This window comes from Lepisosteus oculatus, chromosome 16 (assembly GCF_040954835.1).
Source record: "Lepisosteus oculatus isolate fLepOcu1 chromosome 16, fLepOcu1.hap2, whole genome shotgun sequence".
In the NCBI taxonomy this organism is placed as follows: Eukaryota; Metazoa; Chordata; class Actinopteri; order Semionotiformes; family Lepisosteidae; genus Lepisosteus; species Lepisosteus oculatus.
Window position 1 is genome coordinate 21,326,491 of NC_090711.1, and position 13,607 is coordinate 21,340,097.

Sequence of the window (13,607 nt, forward strand, 5' to 3'; positions counted from 1 at the left end):
TCTTCCGGGTTTTTGTTTTCCCCGTAAACACACTTAAGTCACATCCCAATTTCTTTTTTTTTCCTCATGTATCTGCCACCACTGGTGCCGGCCGTGCACCAGGGTGGGAGCTACATGCTTGTGCTTTTGCCAATCAATACTCATATGCTTTCTTTACAGGCGTCTTTGCCCCAGACTCCCTCTGACAAACTCAACTTTTCGCATATTTTTCTCCTTTTTTTTTTCCCCGTCAACTTACACTTTTCTGATATATAAACGGACCCTTCCACCACTTTCTCAAACCATCAGTTAGCACACATGTTCGGTCTCTTTTACTTTTGTCGTGTGTGAGGTAACAGCTTATTCAGTAGGGGGATGCTTTCACTTGAAAAACCTATGCATTCCTGCACTCATTCAGCCAAGGGCGTCTGTTACCTCCAGATCTAAATGCCTCTCAGAGACTTTAGAGAGGACTTACACCACACTGTTCACAGGTAAGGAACGAGACCTCGAAAACCCCCTTTCTTGATCAGTAATTCACCATCCCCAGAATGCCAGCATCGCTGCTTTTGCCCCGGGGTGGACTTACACACTGAGCTCAATCAGGGCGATTCTCGGGTCTCAGCGTCCTTTAAATCCTGCTACTTAATGCTTGCTCTTTTATTATGAGGTGTGTTTATGTTAGTGTCGTGCGTGTTTATATGTATTTCACAAACAAGGAAAACACCAAAAACATACATACATATATATATCTCCTACTTCTGTTTCCTTTAAAACAAAAAAACCACGCCACGCCAATCCGTGCACGATCAAGGCGTAGCTAATCTCAGGACCCCTGGCGCAATTAAGGCCCACACCAATCCTGGATTATACGTGCATTTAATGCACCACTCAGCTCCAGAACCCCGGGCGCAATTAAGGCCCACACCGATCCTGAGCCTCAGAACTCCGGGCGCAATTAAGGCCCACACCAGTCCTGAATTACGTGCATTTAATGCACCACTTGCTCCAGAACTCCGGGCACAATTAAGGCCCACACCAGTCCTGAACTTCGCGGTAAGGGTCCAAAACCCGTTCAAAAACTCCACGCGCAATTAAGGCATACACCAGCTTCGAACGCCTGTACACAATACCGCGGACCGCCTGATGAACTATTGGCCTGTTTCTATTCAAATAAACATCTGCCTATTGATTTCACTGTGAAGTAATGCAGTGTACTACTACTGTACTCTAAGTAGTACAGGAAACAATAGAAAACATTTAAACCTATAAAATCTCATTTATAAAGGTGATAAACACCTTTGCCCTCTCTCAGCTCAAGGCACTCTTTCCCCTTCAGCCATCTATAACAAGGGAAGTTGTAGGTTTTCTCCTCAAACTCCACTTTCACCATCGAACAGAACCAGTCATCTCAACATAGAAAAGATGTCTTTTCTAGCCTGACCAGGACAAGGTCCCCCAGTTTTTTGCAAGTTATGCTGTACACATCAGTCTGTAAAAAAATACAAACACTGTTCTAATGTGGTTGTTTTGTTTTCATGTTTAGTCTTTCTCTAAGCCAGTATAGAGAATATAGTAGTTCAGGTGGGTAGCTGCGTCAGCATGTGTAGGCTGCAAAGGAACAAGTAATATGTTTATTCCATGCTGAAAAAAGAAGAAAAAAAAACACCTTAACATGTTTTTTTCTTCTTTTTTTTCAGCATGGAATAAACCTATTACTTGTTCCTTTAGAGAATATAGTATCTAATTTGCAATGGGTATTTCCTGTTTAAATGCCAAAAAATGTTTGAGACATTTTGTTGACTTTGCTTAATAGAAACATTATTTTGACCTCAAAGGCACTGACAGATTCAACTCGGTTCAATCTCTGGGAAGTTCCTCAGGACCAGAAGACACAAATAGAACCTTTGTTTATTCCTTAAAACCACCTTTTAAAAAACGTTTTTGAAATCTGTCATCTAATTTAGTTGTTGTTTACAATGTTTCTTCATTGTTTGATTATTGTTTTATCTGTTCTTTTTTTATTGTAGTTGATAAAATATTAGTTTTGTACAGATGTGATGCAGCTTAATTCTCAAAATGTTTGTAATTGTACTTTTAAAACCTGAGAAATCCTATTTCAAAGGAAACAGTTGAAAATCACACTTGAAATCTTACAATATATCACATAACATCAACAAAAATCACAGATAGGTGGAATACAAACCCATCCCTCGAATATTGGCTAAATATTGAATGTTTAGACGATGGAACAGAAAGAGAATAGAGACTTTTATCAGATTTAGGACAGATCAGTATTCAAATTTCTGAACAAACTGACTTAGACTTTCATAAAACATTATATTGGTTTAACTTTCAAAGTAATGTGAGGCTTGCAAAAACCAAATTCTTGGTGTTAGTTCCATGGACGTATTCTACCATTTGCTGAATAATGAGAAAATGTGAAAGAAGATTAATAGTATTTAAAGATACTCACAGCTCCACGCACACGATCATTGCCCCAGTTGTCCAGTGTGAAAGTCTCGCTCCTGTCATCAGTGCCTATCAGGGTGATATAAACATAGTCATTGGTTCCAGCATAATCTATGTTACCTGTGGTCACTGACACTTTGTAAGTAAATGTTGCCATAGTTATTATTTTACAACGTATAGAGGGTAAAAGCTTTTCAGCAGCTTTCAGCTTTCTTTTAAGCCTTAATTCACATGACAAGCTGCCCTTAAATAGAGCACCAGTTGGATCCTCCCCATTTATGGAACCCCCCCCCCCCACAAAATCTTAGGAAGCAGGTTTTGACTCGCATTGTCATGGTTGTATATACATTTTAGATGGACAATTTTGTATATCCTTCAGTTAAACTTTAAATGTTATTTTTAGAATATATCTGTTATATATATTAGGATATATCCCATCTTGCACCCACTGTTTGCCAGATTAGGCTCATGGTGGGGAAAATTGATGAATGGTGTAGAGGATGGATATTTCTGTATTAAGGCTACAGTGCCTATTTATCTCAAATTTCAGGAAATTTTTCTCATGGGTTTTGAAAGTCCTCATCAGAAAGCAGTAGGAGTAGAATTAAATAATGGAATTAAGCCTCCATTCAATCACTATCATTTCATCATAATTATAGCAGATTTTCAATGTAGTAATGTCTTGAACATTCCTAAAGAAGGAAACTACTGTATCCTAATTTTTGTATTTGTAGATTTTTTTGTCAATTGCAGGGGCTCCGGTAAAATTGATTGATTTAAGTTAAATTAAACCTTAACCTTAAAATATAAATTTTATCACCCTGCAACTCACAATTGGTAGCCCACTGAAGCTCAGCAGGTTTGAGCCTGGTCAGTACCTGGATGGGAAAGCTAAGATTGCTTCTGGAAGAGGTGTTACTGGGCCCAGTAGGGAGCACTCGCGCTGTGGTCTGTGTTGGTCGTAATGCCCCAGTATGGTGATAGGGAGACTATACTGGGAAAAAAGCACCATCCTTCTGATGAGATGTAAAAAACTAGGTCATGCCTCTCCGTTGTCATTAAAGATACCAGCAAGATTTTTTAAAAGAGTAGGGGTGTTACCCCATCTCTGAACTGGCTTCATCACTCTGCTCTCCTCCCCACTGAGAGCTGGTGTGGGGAGCAGACTAGTGCATCATCCAGGTGGGGCTGCACACTGGTGTTGGAGGGGATCCCCATTACCTGTAAAGAGCTTTGAGTGGAATGTCCAGAAAAGGGCTATAGAAGTATAAGGACTTATTAAATTATTTTAATTATACCAATATCATCATTTGAAGTGCCAGCAAAATTCCTTTAAAGTTATATATACTGTATATATATATTATTACAGCTTTAAGTGACTTAGAAGTGTCTCTTAGATTTTAGATACAGTTTGTGACACTGGGAAGAGTAAACACTTCTAATCTGGAGTCCCTTGAGCATAAACAATGGTAAAGTTACCTTAGTATACCTAGGGAAGTTGTGGATTAATGACTGGCAAGGAGCAGGACAGAAACAGACTATATAAAATGACAGAAGAGTGAGGAAGAAGGAAGAAACGAGGAGAAGAGAGGGGAGTCCAGAGGAGTTAGGACTTGAAGCTTGCGCCAGGCGAGAGCCCCTACTTCTTGATCATCCAAACCAAACCTTACTGGAGCTAAATATTTGAACCTAATTAGAGCGTGCTCTTCTGTGTTTTTCGGGAACTATGAACTCTATGAATTGGCTATATTACTCTGCTCTCCTCCCCACTAAGAGCTGATGTGTGGTGAACGTTCTGGCGCACTATGGCTGCTGTCGCATCATCCAGGTGGGGCTGCACACTGGTGGTGGTGGAGGGGATCCCCATTACCTGTAAAGCGCTTTGAATGGAGTGTCCAGAACAGCACTATATAAGTGAAAGCATTTATTATAAATAACTTGAGTTTCCAGGGTAAAAGATACCTCTGTTAGAAATATCTTTCCTTATTAGGGTGCATTTTATGGATAGAGATATAGGCTCCCATTTATTTTATGGCATCCAGGGTACAGAGAGAGAGAGTTAACTGCAGGTTGCTTTGTATTCAGTTAGAAGGCAGCTCATCTCTTATGTGGCCTCTGTAGGCATATTAAGAGTTTAGTGCTTAGTAGCAGTCTGGGGTTTTCTGGGTGATCAGAATGTTCGGCTTCTGAAACGCCTTGTCTGTAAGTACTGTATATAATGTAACTTTGTTGTATGTTTTGTGTCTTGCGCACTTTATTGTAATATTTGTTTTAACCAAGTGTGCCTGGATTATTACCCCTCTCAACAAAGCTGTGCCAGAGAATAAATAATTCATGTGCCTCTAATTATACCAGCCAGTCGGGAATATGGTTAGAAATCACATACAAGCTGGAGGTTATTAATAATTATTTCACTGATTGACTAAACTGCACGGTCAAATACTAATTTTCATCAGTTTCGTAACCCCCATTTGTAACAATATCATAGTCTTTTTTATAAAATATTTATTAGCTTAAATTGTGGAAGATGCCATGTGTGAAGTTAAAACTTAGCTAAATTCATCTTGTGAAAATATTTAGCAAAGAACAAGTCAAATATGAAGATTATGTTTGAGCATTATTATTTTTTATAATAATAATTGCTTACACATATATAATGCTTTTTTGGACACTCCTCTCAAAGTGCTTTACAGGTAATGGGGATCCCCTCCACCACCACCAATGTGCAGCCCCACCTGGATGATGCGAAGGCAGCCATAGTGCGCCAGAACGCTCACTACACACCAACTAACACTGGGGAGGAGAGCAGAGTAATGAAGCCAATTCATAGAGGGGGATTATTAGGAGGCCATGATTGGTAAGGGCCAATGGGAAATTTGGCCAGGACGCCGGGGTTACACCCCTACTGTTTTCGAGAAACGCCCTGGGATTTTTAATGACAACAGAGAGTCATTACCTCGGTTTTATGTGTCATGCGAAGGACAGCACCTGTTAACAGTATTTTGTCCCCATCACTACACTGGGGCATTAGGACCCACATGAGCCGCAGGGTTAGCGCTCCCTGCTGGCCCCCCTAACACCTCTTCCAGCAGCAACCTTAGATTTTCCCAGGAGGTCTCCCATCCAGGTACTGACCAGGCTTACACCTGCTGAGCTTCAGTGGGCTGTCAGTTGTAAGCTGCAGAGTGATATGGTTGCTGGATTTTAAAATATAAATTTAATACATTCTTCTAATAGAATTGGATATGTAAATGAGAGAGAACCACAATTTTACATGCATTGGAATACGTAAAGGTAAATGTCATGGTGAAATTTCACGATGTTATGTTTGTTCACACTTCAAAGACTGTAAACACAATGATTTCGCAAACACTCCACAACATTTCTCACTTCAGTTTGTGAGCTGACTGACTGACCACACTGGTCAACACATTGTCTGCACGCAGACACTCTTCTCTAAGTTTTAAGCTAACTGACTTTGCAGATAACTGGTGACTGCATTGACACAAAAATACAGATAAAATTTAAAAATAATTTTACTTGCTGTATTACTTTAAACATCTTAATACTGTTAAATACATTTGACATGTATTCAAGTGAACAATCCTGAAAAGTAAGTTGCACTCCTGAGGGAGAACTAGCAGTGAAGATTGAGGAGTAGAGGGAACCTCCGTGCTGGGTGAGAGGCAGCTGAGACAGGGAAACCCACATGGCAGCGTGGAGACTAGGAGCTGTGCGGACGGAGTGCTGCTGCAGCCAGCTCGGGCCTCAGGGAAGCGCAGCAGTGCACACAGACAGACAGCATCCTGTGCAAGACGGAAAACAAGGAAGTAAGCATAGTCTGAGATCGTGGTCGAGCAGGCAGGGGTCAAAGCCAGCGGGGAGAGACCAACAGTCCAAAGTGCAGAAGGTGACTGCAAGAGAAGTGAAGCAAGAGCGAGGTCCAGGGAAGTTAAAGCACAGGGGGGAATACTTGGTAGGAGTCGGGGTCCATCAAAGCGAGGATCAAAACCACATGGGCGGAGGCAGTGGCTCTGTGGCTCAGGATCTGCGCCTGTGGCTGGAAGGTTGCCGGTTCAAATCCTGCAGCCAGCAGAGGAATCCTACTCCGTTGGGTCCCTGAGCAAGGCCCTTCATCCCAGCTGCTCCAGGGCTGCAGAGTGATATGGTTGCTGGATTTTAAAATATAAATTTAATACATTCTTCTAATAGAATTGGATATGTAAATGAGAGAGAACCACAATCTTGCATGCACTGGAATAAGTAAAGGTAAATGTCATGGTGAAATTTCACAATATGTTTGTTCACACTTGTTCAACTACGCAACATTTCTCTCACACTGGTTTTTACACTAGCTGACTTTGCAGATAGCTGATGACTGCATTGACACAAAAATACAGATAATTCAATTAAAAAAATTATTTAAAAGTACTTTTACTTGCTGTATTACTTTAAACGTCTTAATATTTTTTTACAAATGGGGGGTAACAAAAATGGTGAAAATCAGGATTTGGCCAAGTGGTTTAGTCAATAAGTGAAATAATTCTTCATAACCCCCAACCTGTAAGTGCTTTTTCCAGAATATAACCGAGCAGCTGGTATAATTTCAGGCACGTGAATTCTTTTTTCTCTGGCACAGCTTTGTTGAGAGGACAAAGTCTATGTACAGTATTTACAAACAAGGTGGTTCAGAGGCCAAACATTCTGGTCACCCAGAAAACCCCAGACCGCTACTAAGCAGTAATCTCTTAATGCCTACCAAGGCTGCATAATAGATAAGCTGCTGTCTAACTTAATACAATGTAACCTGCTGTTAAATATAATAATAATAATTGCTTAAACTTATATAGCGCTTTTTCTGGACACTCCACTCAAAGCGCTTTACAGGTAATGGGGATCCCCTCCACCACTACCAATGTGCAGCATCCACCTGGATGATGCGACGGCAGCCATAGTGCGCCAGAATGCTCACCACACACCAGCTATCAGTGGGGAGGAGAGCAGAGTAATGAAGCCAATTCGTTGATGGGGATTATTAGGAGGCCGTGATTGGTAAGGGCCAATGGGAAGTTTAGCCAGGATGCCGGGGTTAAATCTCTTTCTCTGCAACCCAGATGCCACAAAATAAATGGGAGCCTATATCCCTATCCATAAAAATGCATCTGAAGCAGGAAAGACGTTTCTAACTGAGGTATCTTTTAATAATAATATTAAAAAACGTTATTTTATATAGCGCCTTAAAAGGTAAAACAGAATGACAGCAATAAATAAAGAATACACAAGATAAAACACAATTACAATACACAGAGAAGACCATGGATGGTGGTCCTAAATACAGTAGGAGCAGAGGGGTAGAGAATGGAACCAGTTAAGTAAAGGCTCCTCTAAAGAAGACGGTTTTTAGTCTGGATTTAAAGGAGTTTAGAGAAGGTGACTCTGATATCCTTGGGAAGAGAGTTCTAGAGCTTGGGGGCATAACAGGAGAAGGCCCTGTCACCCATAGAATGTAGACGGGCTTGGGGGACAGAAAGGAGACCAGAGTTAGAAGAGCGAAGGTTGCGAGGTGGAGAGTAGGCCAATAATTCAGACAGGTACTGAGGTGCCAAGCCATGGTGAGCATGAGGATTTTAAAGTCTACATGGAATTTGACAGGAAGCCAGTGCAAGGACTCCAGGATAGGAGTAATGTGTACACTTGCACTAGATGTTTATCCAGGAATAAATGGGAGCCTTTATTTCTATCCATAAAAATGCATCCTAAGCAGGAAAGACGTTTCTAACTGAGGTATCTTTAATCCAGGAACAATATTCTCTAAATCCAACAGAATAGCATGCTCTCTCTAGCGAGGTTCAAATACTTACTCCAGTCAGGTTTGGTTTGGATGATCATGAAGCTAACAAGATGCCCAGATGGTTATATCATCTTCCAGCCTGTCTCCCAGTGTTGGTTCTTGTGGAAATTAATTACTTGGATCAATTGGAGAGTTTTTGACCAAGCCTGTTGCAGATGACTCAAAAGATATAAACTTGGATCTGACAGAGCTCAAGGTCTCTGTCATAGTGTTTTATTTCAAAGCCCCTCGAGTCTAGAGCCAATTTCTCAGCTGTGCTATTTGTTCCCTGACCCCTGCTTGTGTTCTTGACCTTATTCCTGAATCATCCTTAGCTTCTTACCTCTCTGTTCACTCAGTTGGGAACCTGTTTGTTTCCCTAGGATTTTGAGTAGGATTCACTCCTCGTCCTTCACTACCATGTCTGTGGTTTTGACCCTCGCTTCAATAGACACAGACTACCCTGGAGTATTTCCCTCTGTTCTTTAGCTTGTGATGTATTATGTTTTCCTGGATCTGACCCTTGCTTCACTCAAATCATGTCTATTGCAGTCACCCTCTGTGCTTTGGACTGAATTGGAGTCTGTCCACTGGCTTCAACCCCCACCTCTTTGACCACAATCTCGGGCTATCCTTACTTCCTGGTTTTCTGTCTTTCCATGAAATGTCTCTGTGCTTCCCTGAGTCCTGAGCTGGCTACAGCACCATGCTGCCTGCATGCTCAGCACGCCTGCCTGCACAGTTCCCTGTATCTGTGCTGCATGATCCATTGCTGGTCCTGCCTTGGGAGTGCATTGTTACACCGTACTTTTTGTAATAGTTCCCCTGATGACACATCAACTTGGCACAGAGCCACCCTCTGTGTATATTAATACTAATGAATAACACTGCTGTTAAAATACATGTGTGAGTAAATAAAATTTTCCTGTCAGTGCAGTCACCAAAAATCTGCTAAATCAGTATCTTTAGTGATCAGAGAACAGTGCCTGTGTAGAGCCAATGTGTTTACCACTGTGCTCCATCATTTGGTTGTATCTCACTTTGAAGTGAGAAGCGTTGTGGTGTGTTTGCATCTCGAGTGCATGGAGGCTATGTTTATTCTTTTTACACAGTGAACCAAGACTAATATTAGCAAATGAACAAACAATCTTCATATCTGACCTTTTGTGTTGTGAAATATTTTAACAAAATTAATTTAGGTACCTAAACAATTTTGACATTTTCCATATTGTATTAATAAGACTTAAACATAAAACCTAAGCAAAAACAATAAGGTTCCTTAAACAACCATTAGTTAATTCAAATGAATTTTGAATGCATGATTATTTTTCTGTATCTTTTTTATGAAGTAGTGATGTCCTTTAAAAACAAATGATGGTTATTGTCAATTCAGGTGGAATTTGTGAGGAATTCTAAAAAGCAGAGGTTCTCAATTCTGATCTTCAAGATCGAGAACTGAATGCAAGAAAGGAGAAAGTTATCCAATTACGGTTTCTCACTAGCCCCCAAAACAAAGATTTCTGAAGATTTAACATGAAAGAAAAAGAAAATACTTTGTGTTTAAAATACAAGTCCCCTCTACAGGTCCACTTTAATGCAGATGGGGGTTCTCAAAACCGAAGATGTCCACAATTTCTCTTTCTCTTTTACTTGCTGTATTACTTTAAACGTCTTAATATTTTTTTACAAATGAGGGGTAATGAAAATGGTGAAAATCAGGATTTGGCCAAGCGGTTTAGTCAATAAGTGAAATAATTCTTCAACTTGTAAGTGCATTTCCAGAATATATCCCAGCTGCTGGTATAATTAGAGGTACACGAAGTCTTTATTCTCTGGCACAGCTTTGTTGAGAGGAGTAATAATCCACCATAATGACACCAGACACTAAACTACACTACACACAACATATAACACGCAAGTTACTTTAATCACAGTATTTACAATCAAAGTGTTTCAGTGGCCTAACATTCTGGTCATCCGGGAAACCCCAGACTCCTACTAAGCATTAAACTCTTAAGCAGTTCAGGTGGGGAGCTGTCCTCATGTGTAGGTAGCCAAGGAACAAGTAACAGGTTTATTCCCCGCTGAATAGAGAAGAAAGAAAACGCAACGTTTCGGCTGTGGAGCCTTCTTTGGGTGTGAGAAAGACAGACAGCAAGCGAAAGTGGAGATTTCCCTACAGGATAGTTGACAGCTCCTATCTGTTTGAGCAGAAGGTAGGTGTTGTTAAAATAGTTGTGCGCCTGCGGAGAGGGCTGATAATAATCATGTTTAAATTGGTTTTCTGTGTTCTTGCCCAGCATCCAAAAATGACAAAAAGCAATAAAGTAATACTGAGCTCCACATGAGGTGCTTGTATACTGTACATCACAGATAACCAGCAGGTAAAAAAACTCCAGGTGTTCAGGCTTTGATTGATATGACAGGCTTTGGGGCGGGTGAATGGGTTTTAGATGGTGGGGGTGAAGAATGTGTCTGAATGCATTTTGTGTGAAGATGACAGGGCAAGCTTCTGCAAATGACTTCCCTACCAGGGCCAGGTGTGAGCTGTGGGTTTGGCTGAGACCCCACTGTGACATAAAGTGCAGGATACCAGTGTCACTGTTTCACCAAATAGATTCTGTGTTTCACACAACTTTGAATGGGTTTAGTTGACTCTCTTCTAGCACAGTGGCTAGTGGTGAGCACTTGAAACTCAGATTCTGGACTTAAGTCCGGTTGGATCATCCGGGGTTTGGAATTCCGCATCAAGATCAATTTTGGAACTATGGAAAAGAATCTCCGAAGTTACGTTAAAAGTTTTTAAAGCATTGATATTTTCTGTAATGTGCTCATGAGTAACCCGTTGTGTAAATTCTACAGTATGTTAAGTTCCTTCATGCTTTTGTGTATTAGCACATTTTATAAGAGCATCATTCATGTATATATTTTCAAATGGAAGTTATGATTGTACTTGTGACAGGTTTTCTAAACTTCCTCTGGTAAGAAAGAAATGCATATAGTGTTACACGATGCAAGTTAAATGTTTTTAGTTTGCACACTTTCTTGTGTCAAAGGCACGCGCTTTGCATCTCATTTAGTGAAATGTTATGCTACATATTTCAACAATGCACTGGATATCTTTGAGATAAACCACTGTAGAAAAGAAATCCATTTCCTGTTGCTTTTGTATTGTATTCTGCTTTGGCTACATGGCTATATTGTTACAGGAAACTGAAATAAAACAAACGTCAGTGTTTATTCTTTACAATATAGATTTTGAGCTTGTAACACAATTGCTATATTCCTGGTGTTCTGTACCAAATTTAAAAATATATATTTTTGTCATTATTTTCCATAGGGATATTGTAGGAGTGGGATTGCAATTTGTGTATTCTCATCTGTTATTTTAGGTTGTCAATAAAACATAGCTTGCAAAGCATTTTTGGCACTTTTTAAAAAATATCAACACATTCTGTGTTCTGCCATCCTGTATCTGGAAAAAGATTGTTCATTCATACTTAAGATCTGCCATGCTCAGTACTTAACTCAGCATATGAATTAAATGAAGTTTCATTTTAATCAAATAAGAATGTCAAATGGAGTTAATCGGTGTTTGTGATCTACATGGACCGGTATTTTTTATTTCTTCAGCTCAGGTCTCACCAGAATTCCCCTATAACAGAAAACTCAGTCTGTTCTTCATTGTCTCACCGAGTATGAAGCCAGAAATGATATCCGATTCCATATGGATTATGGCATCCACTTTCCTTTTGAGTCCAGTTGTTACTGTGGGTGGTTGTTAGCAGATGCTGTTGGTCTGCTGGCACATTTAATTGTCTAGGCAGGACTGTCAGGAGCTGATGAGCACCTGAATCCCCAGCTGTGACACTGATTCAGTGAGGGCTGGATTCAGACCAACTGCTCAGACATAAAGGCTCAGATTAGCAACAAGCTTGCATGGCTTCAGGATGCTCTAGCCAGTCAGAGAGTATAGTACCAAACAGTGGGCTGTTATACTCACGTTTAAATGTCTCAGCAGGTTAGTCTGTCTGCAGATTTTTCACTTCAATGCGTTACTACTGTTGTAACAGAAAGAATAAGGTTCTGGATCCCAAGATGAAGTTAAACAGATGAGTTTATTGCATGCAAGGAACAATAAAGCCGAAGTCTTGTTTCCTGCAAGAAACAACAAAACTGAAGTATTGTTCCATGTGCTGGTAGAAACTTTTAGTTTATATAGTATTTTCTTTCTGCTTCTGACGTCACTCGGTCTTACGGTAAAGAGGGGGGTCATGATATTTGGCCAGTTAAGAGACCCTGGCCAAATGGTCAGTTTAAGTCCCCAGGGGGTTCCCTAGCTCTCCTAGCTCGCATCTGTAATCCTTATCAGTTAGCCCCCATCCTGCCATAAACTCCAGCCTTAGAAGTCTAATCTTCATGCAGAAAGGACTTAAAATTAACCCCGTCTTCACATCTTACTTCACTACCAAATGCTCATTTCTTGTTAATTCATTATTTAGTGTTTTCATGTTATCATTTATTAACAAAAATTCAGGTGGGTAGCTGTCAGCATGCATAGGCTGTAAAGGAACAAGTAACAGGTTTATTCCATGCTGAAAAGAGAAGAAAGTAAACACAACGTTTCAGCTGTGGAGCGTTCTTTGGGTATAAGAAAGACAGGGCACTCAGCAAAGATAATATAGCATGGGAAAACAAAAGCCAGGAAGGAAGAGGAGGCAGGAGCAGGGGAGAGGCAGAGTGGCCAAACAAGTGTGCGAGGTTGATAGCAGTGAGGAGAGGTATGAAATGAAACCTACAAATGAATAGAGAGAATTAAGCCGGCGTCACACTACACAACTTTTTCTAGGATTTTCAGTTGTAGCCTTCATTTACATAATCATAAAAAAATCACAGCCAGTTTTAGAGTCGCAGTGCGCGCCCGTTACCCTCAGTTGTGTACTGTGACACCCCCAGTGACTCAGTCATAGCATTCTTAACAGCCCCTACAACTCTCTGCGACTCGCTATGATAAAATCAAACTGGTTTGATTTTCTCGTAGTGAGTTGCAAATCGTAGGGGGGGCTCTTGTGACTACGACAGTCACAGACAATGAGCACTCAGCCGGAAGTACAATGCATACAACGTGGCTGCAAGGACAGAAGGAAAGCGAGTGTTTTGGACTGTGCAAATGGAGGAGAGGCTCGTCGAACTCTGGAGCCAGCACAGATGACTGTTCGATGTTTCGTGTTTGTCATTTTGTTTTTGTTCGTTTACTTTCATGCGGTGCTCCTCCTCTTATTCTGGTGTGCTCCACGTTGATTGGCTGCAAAAATGAGGCGACCTC

General features: G+C 40.6%; 1 pseudogene; it reads right to left on the bottom strand.

Moving 5' to 3' along the window:
• The window catches only part of LOC102697010 (polyunsaturated fatty acid lipoxygenase ALOX8-like), a 34,015-nt pseudogene extending 31,407 nt beyond the window's left edge, over window positions 1-2,608 (bottom strand).
• Between the last annotated feature and the right edge of the window lie 10,999 nt (window positions 2,609-13,607).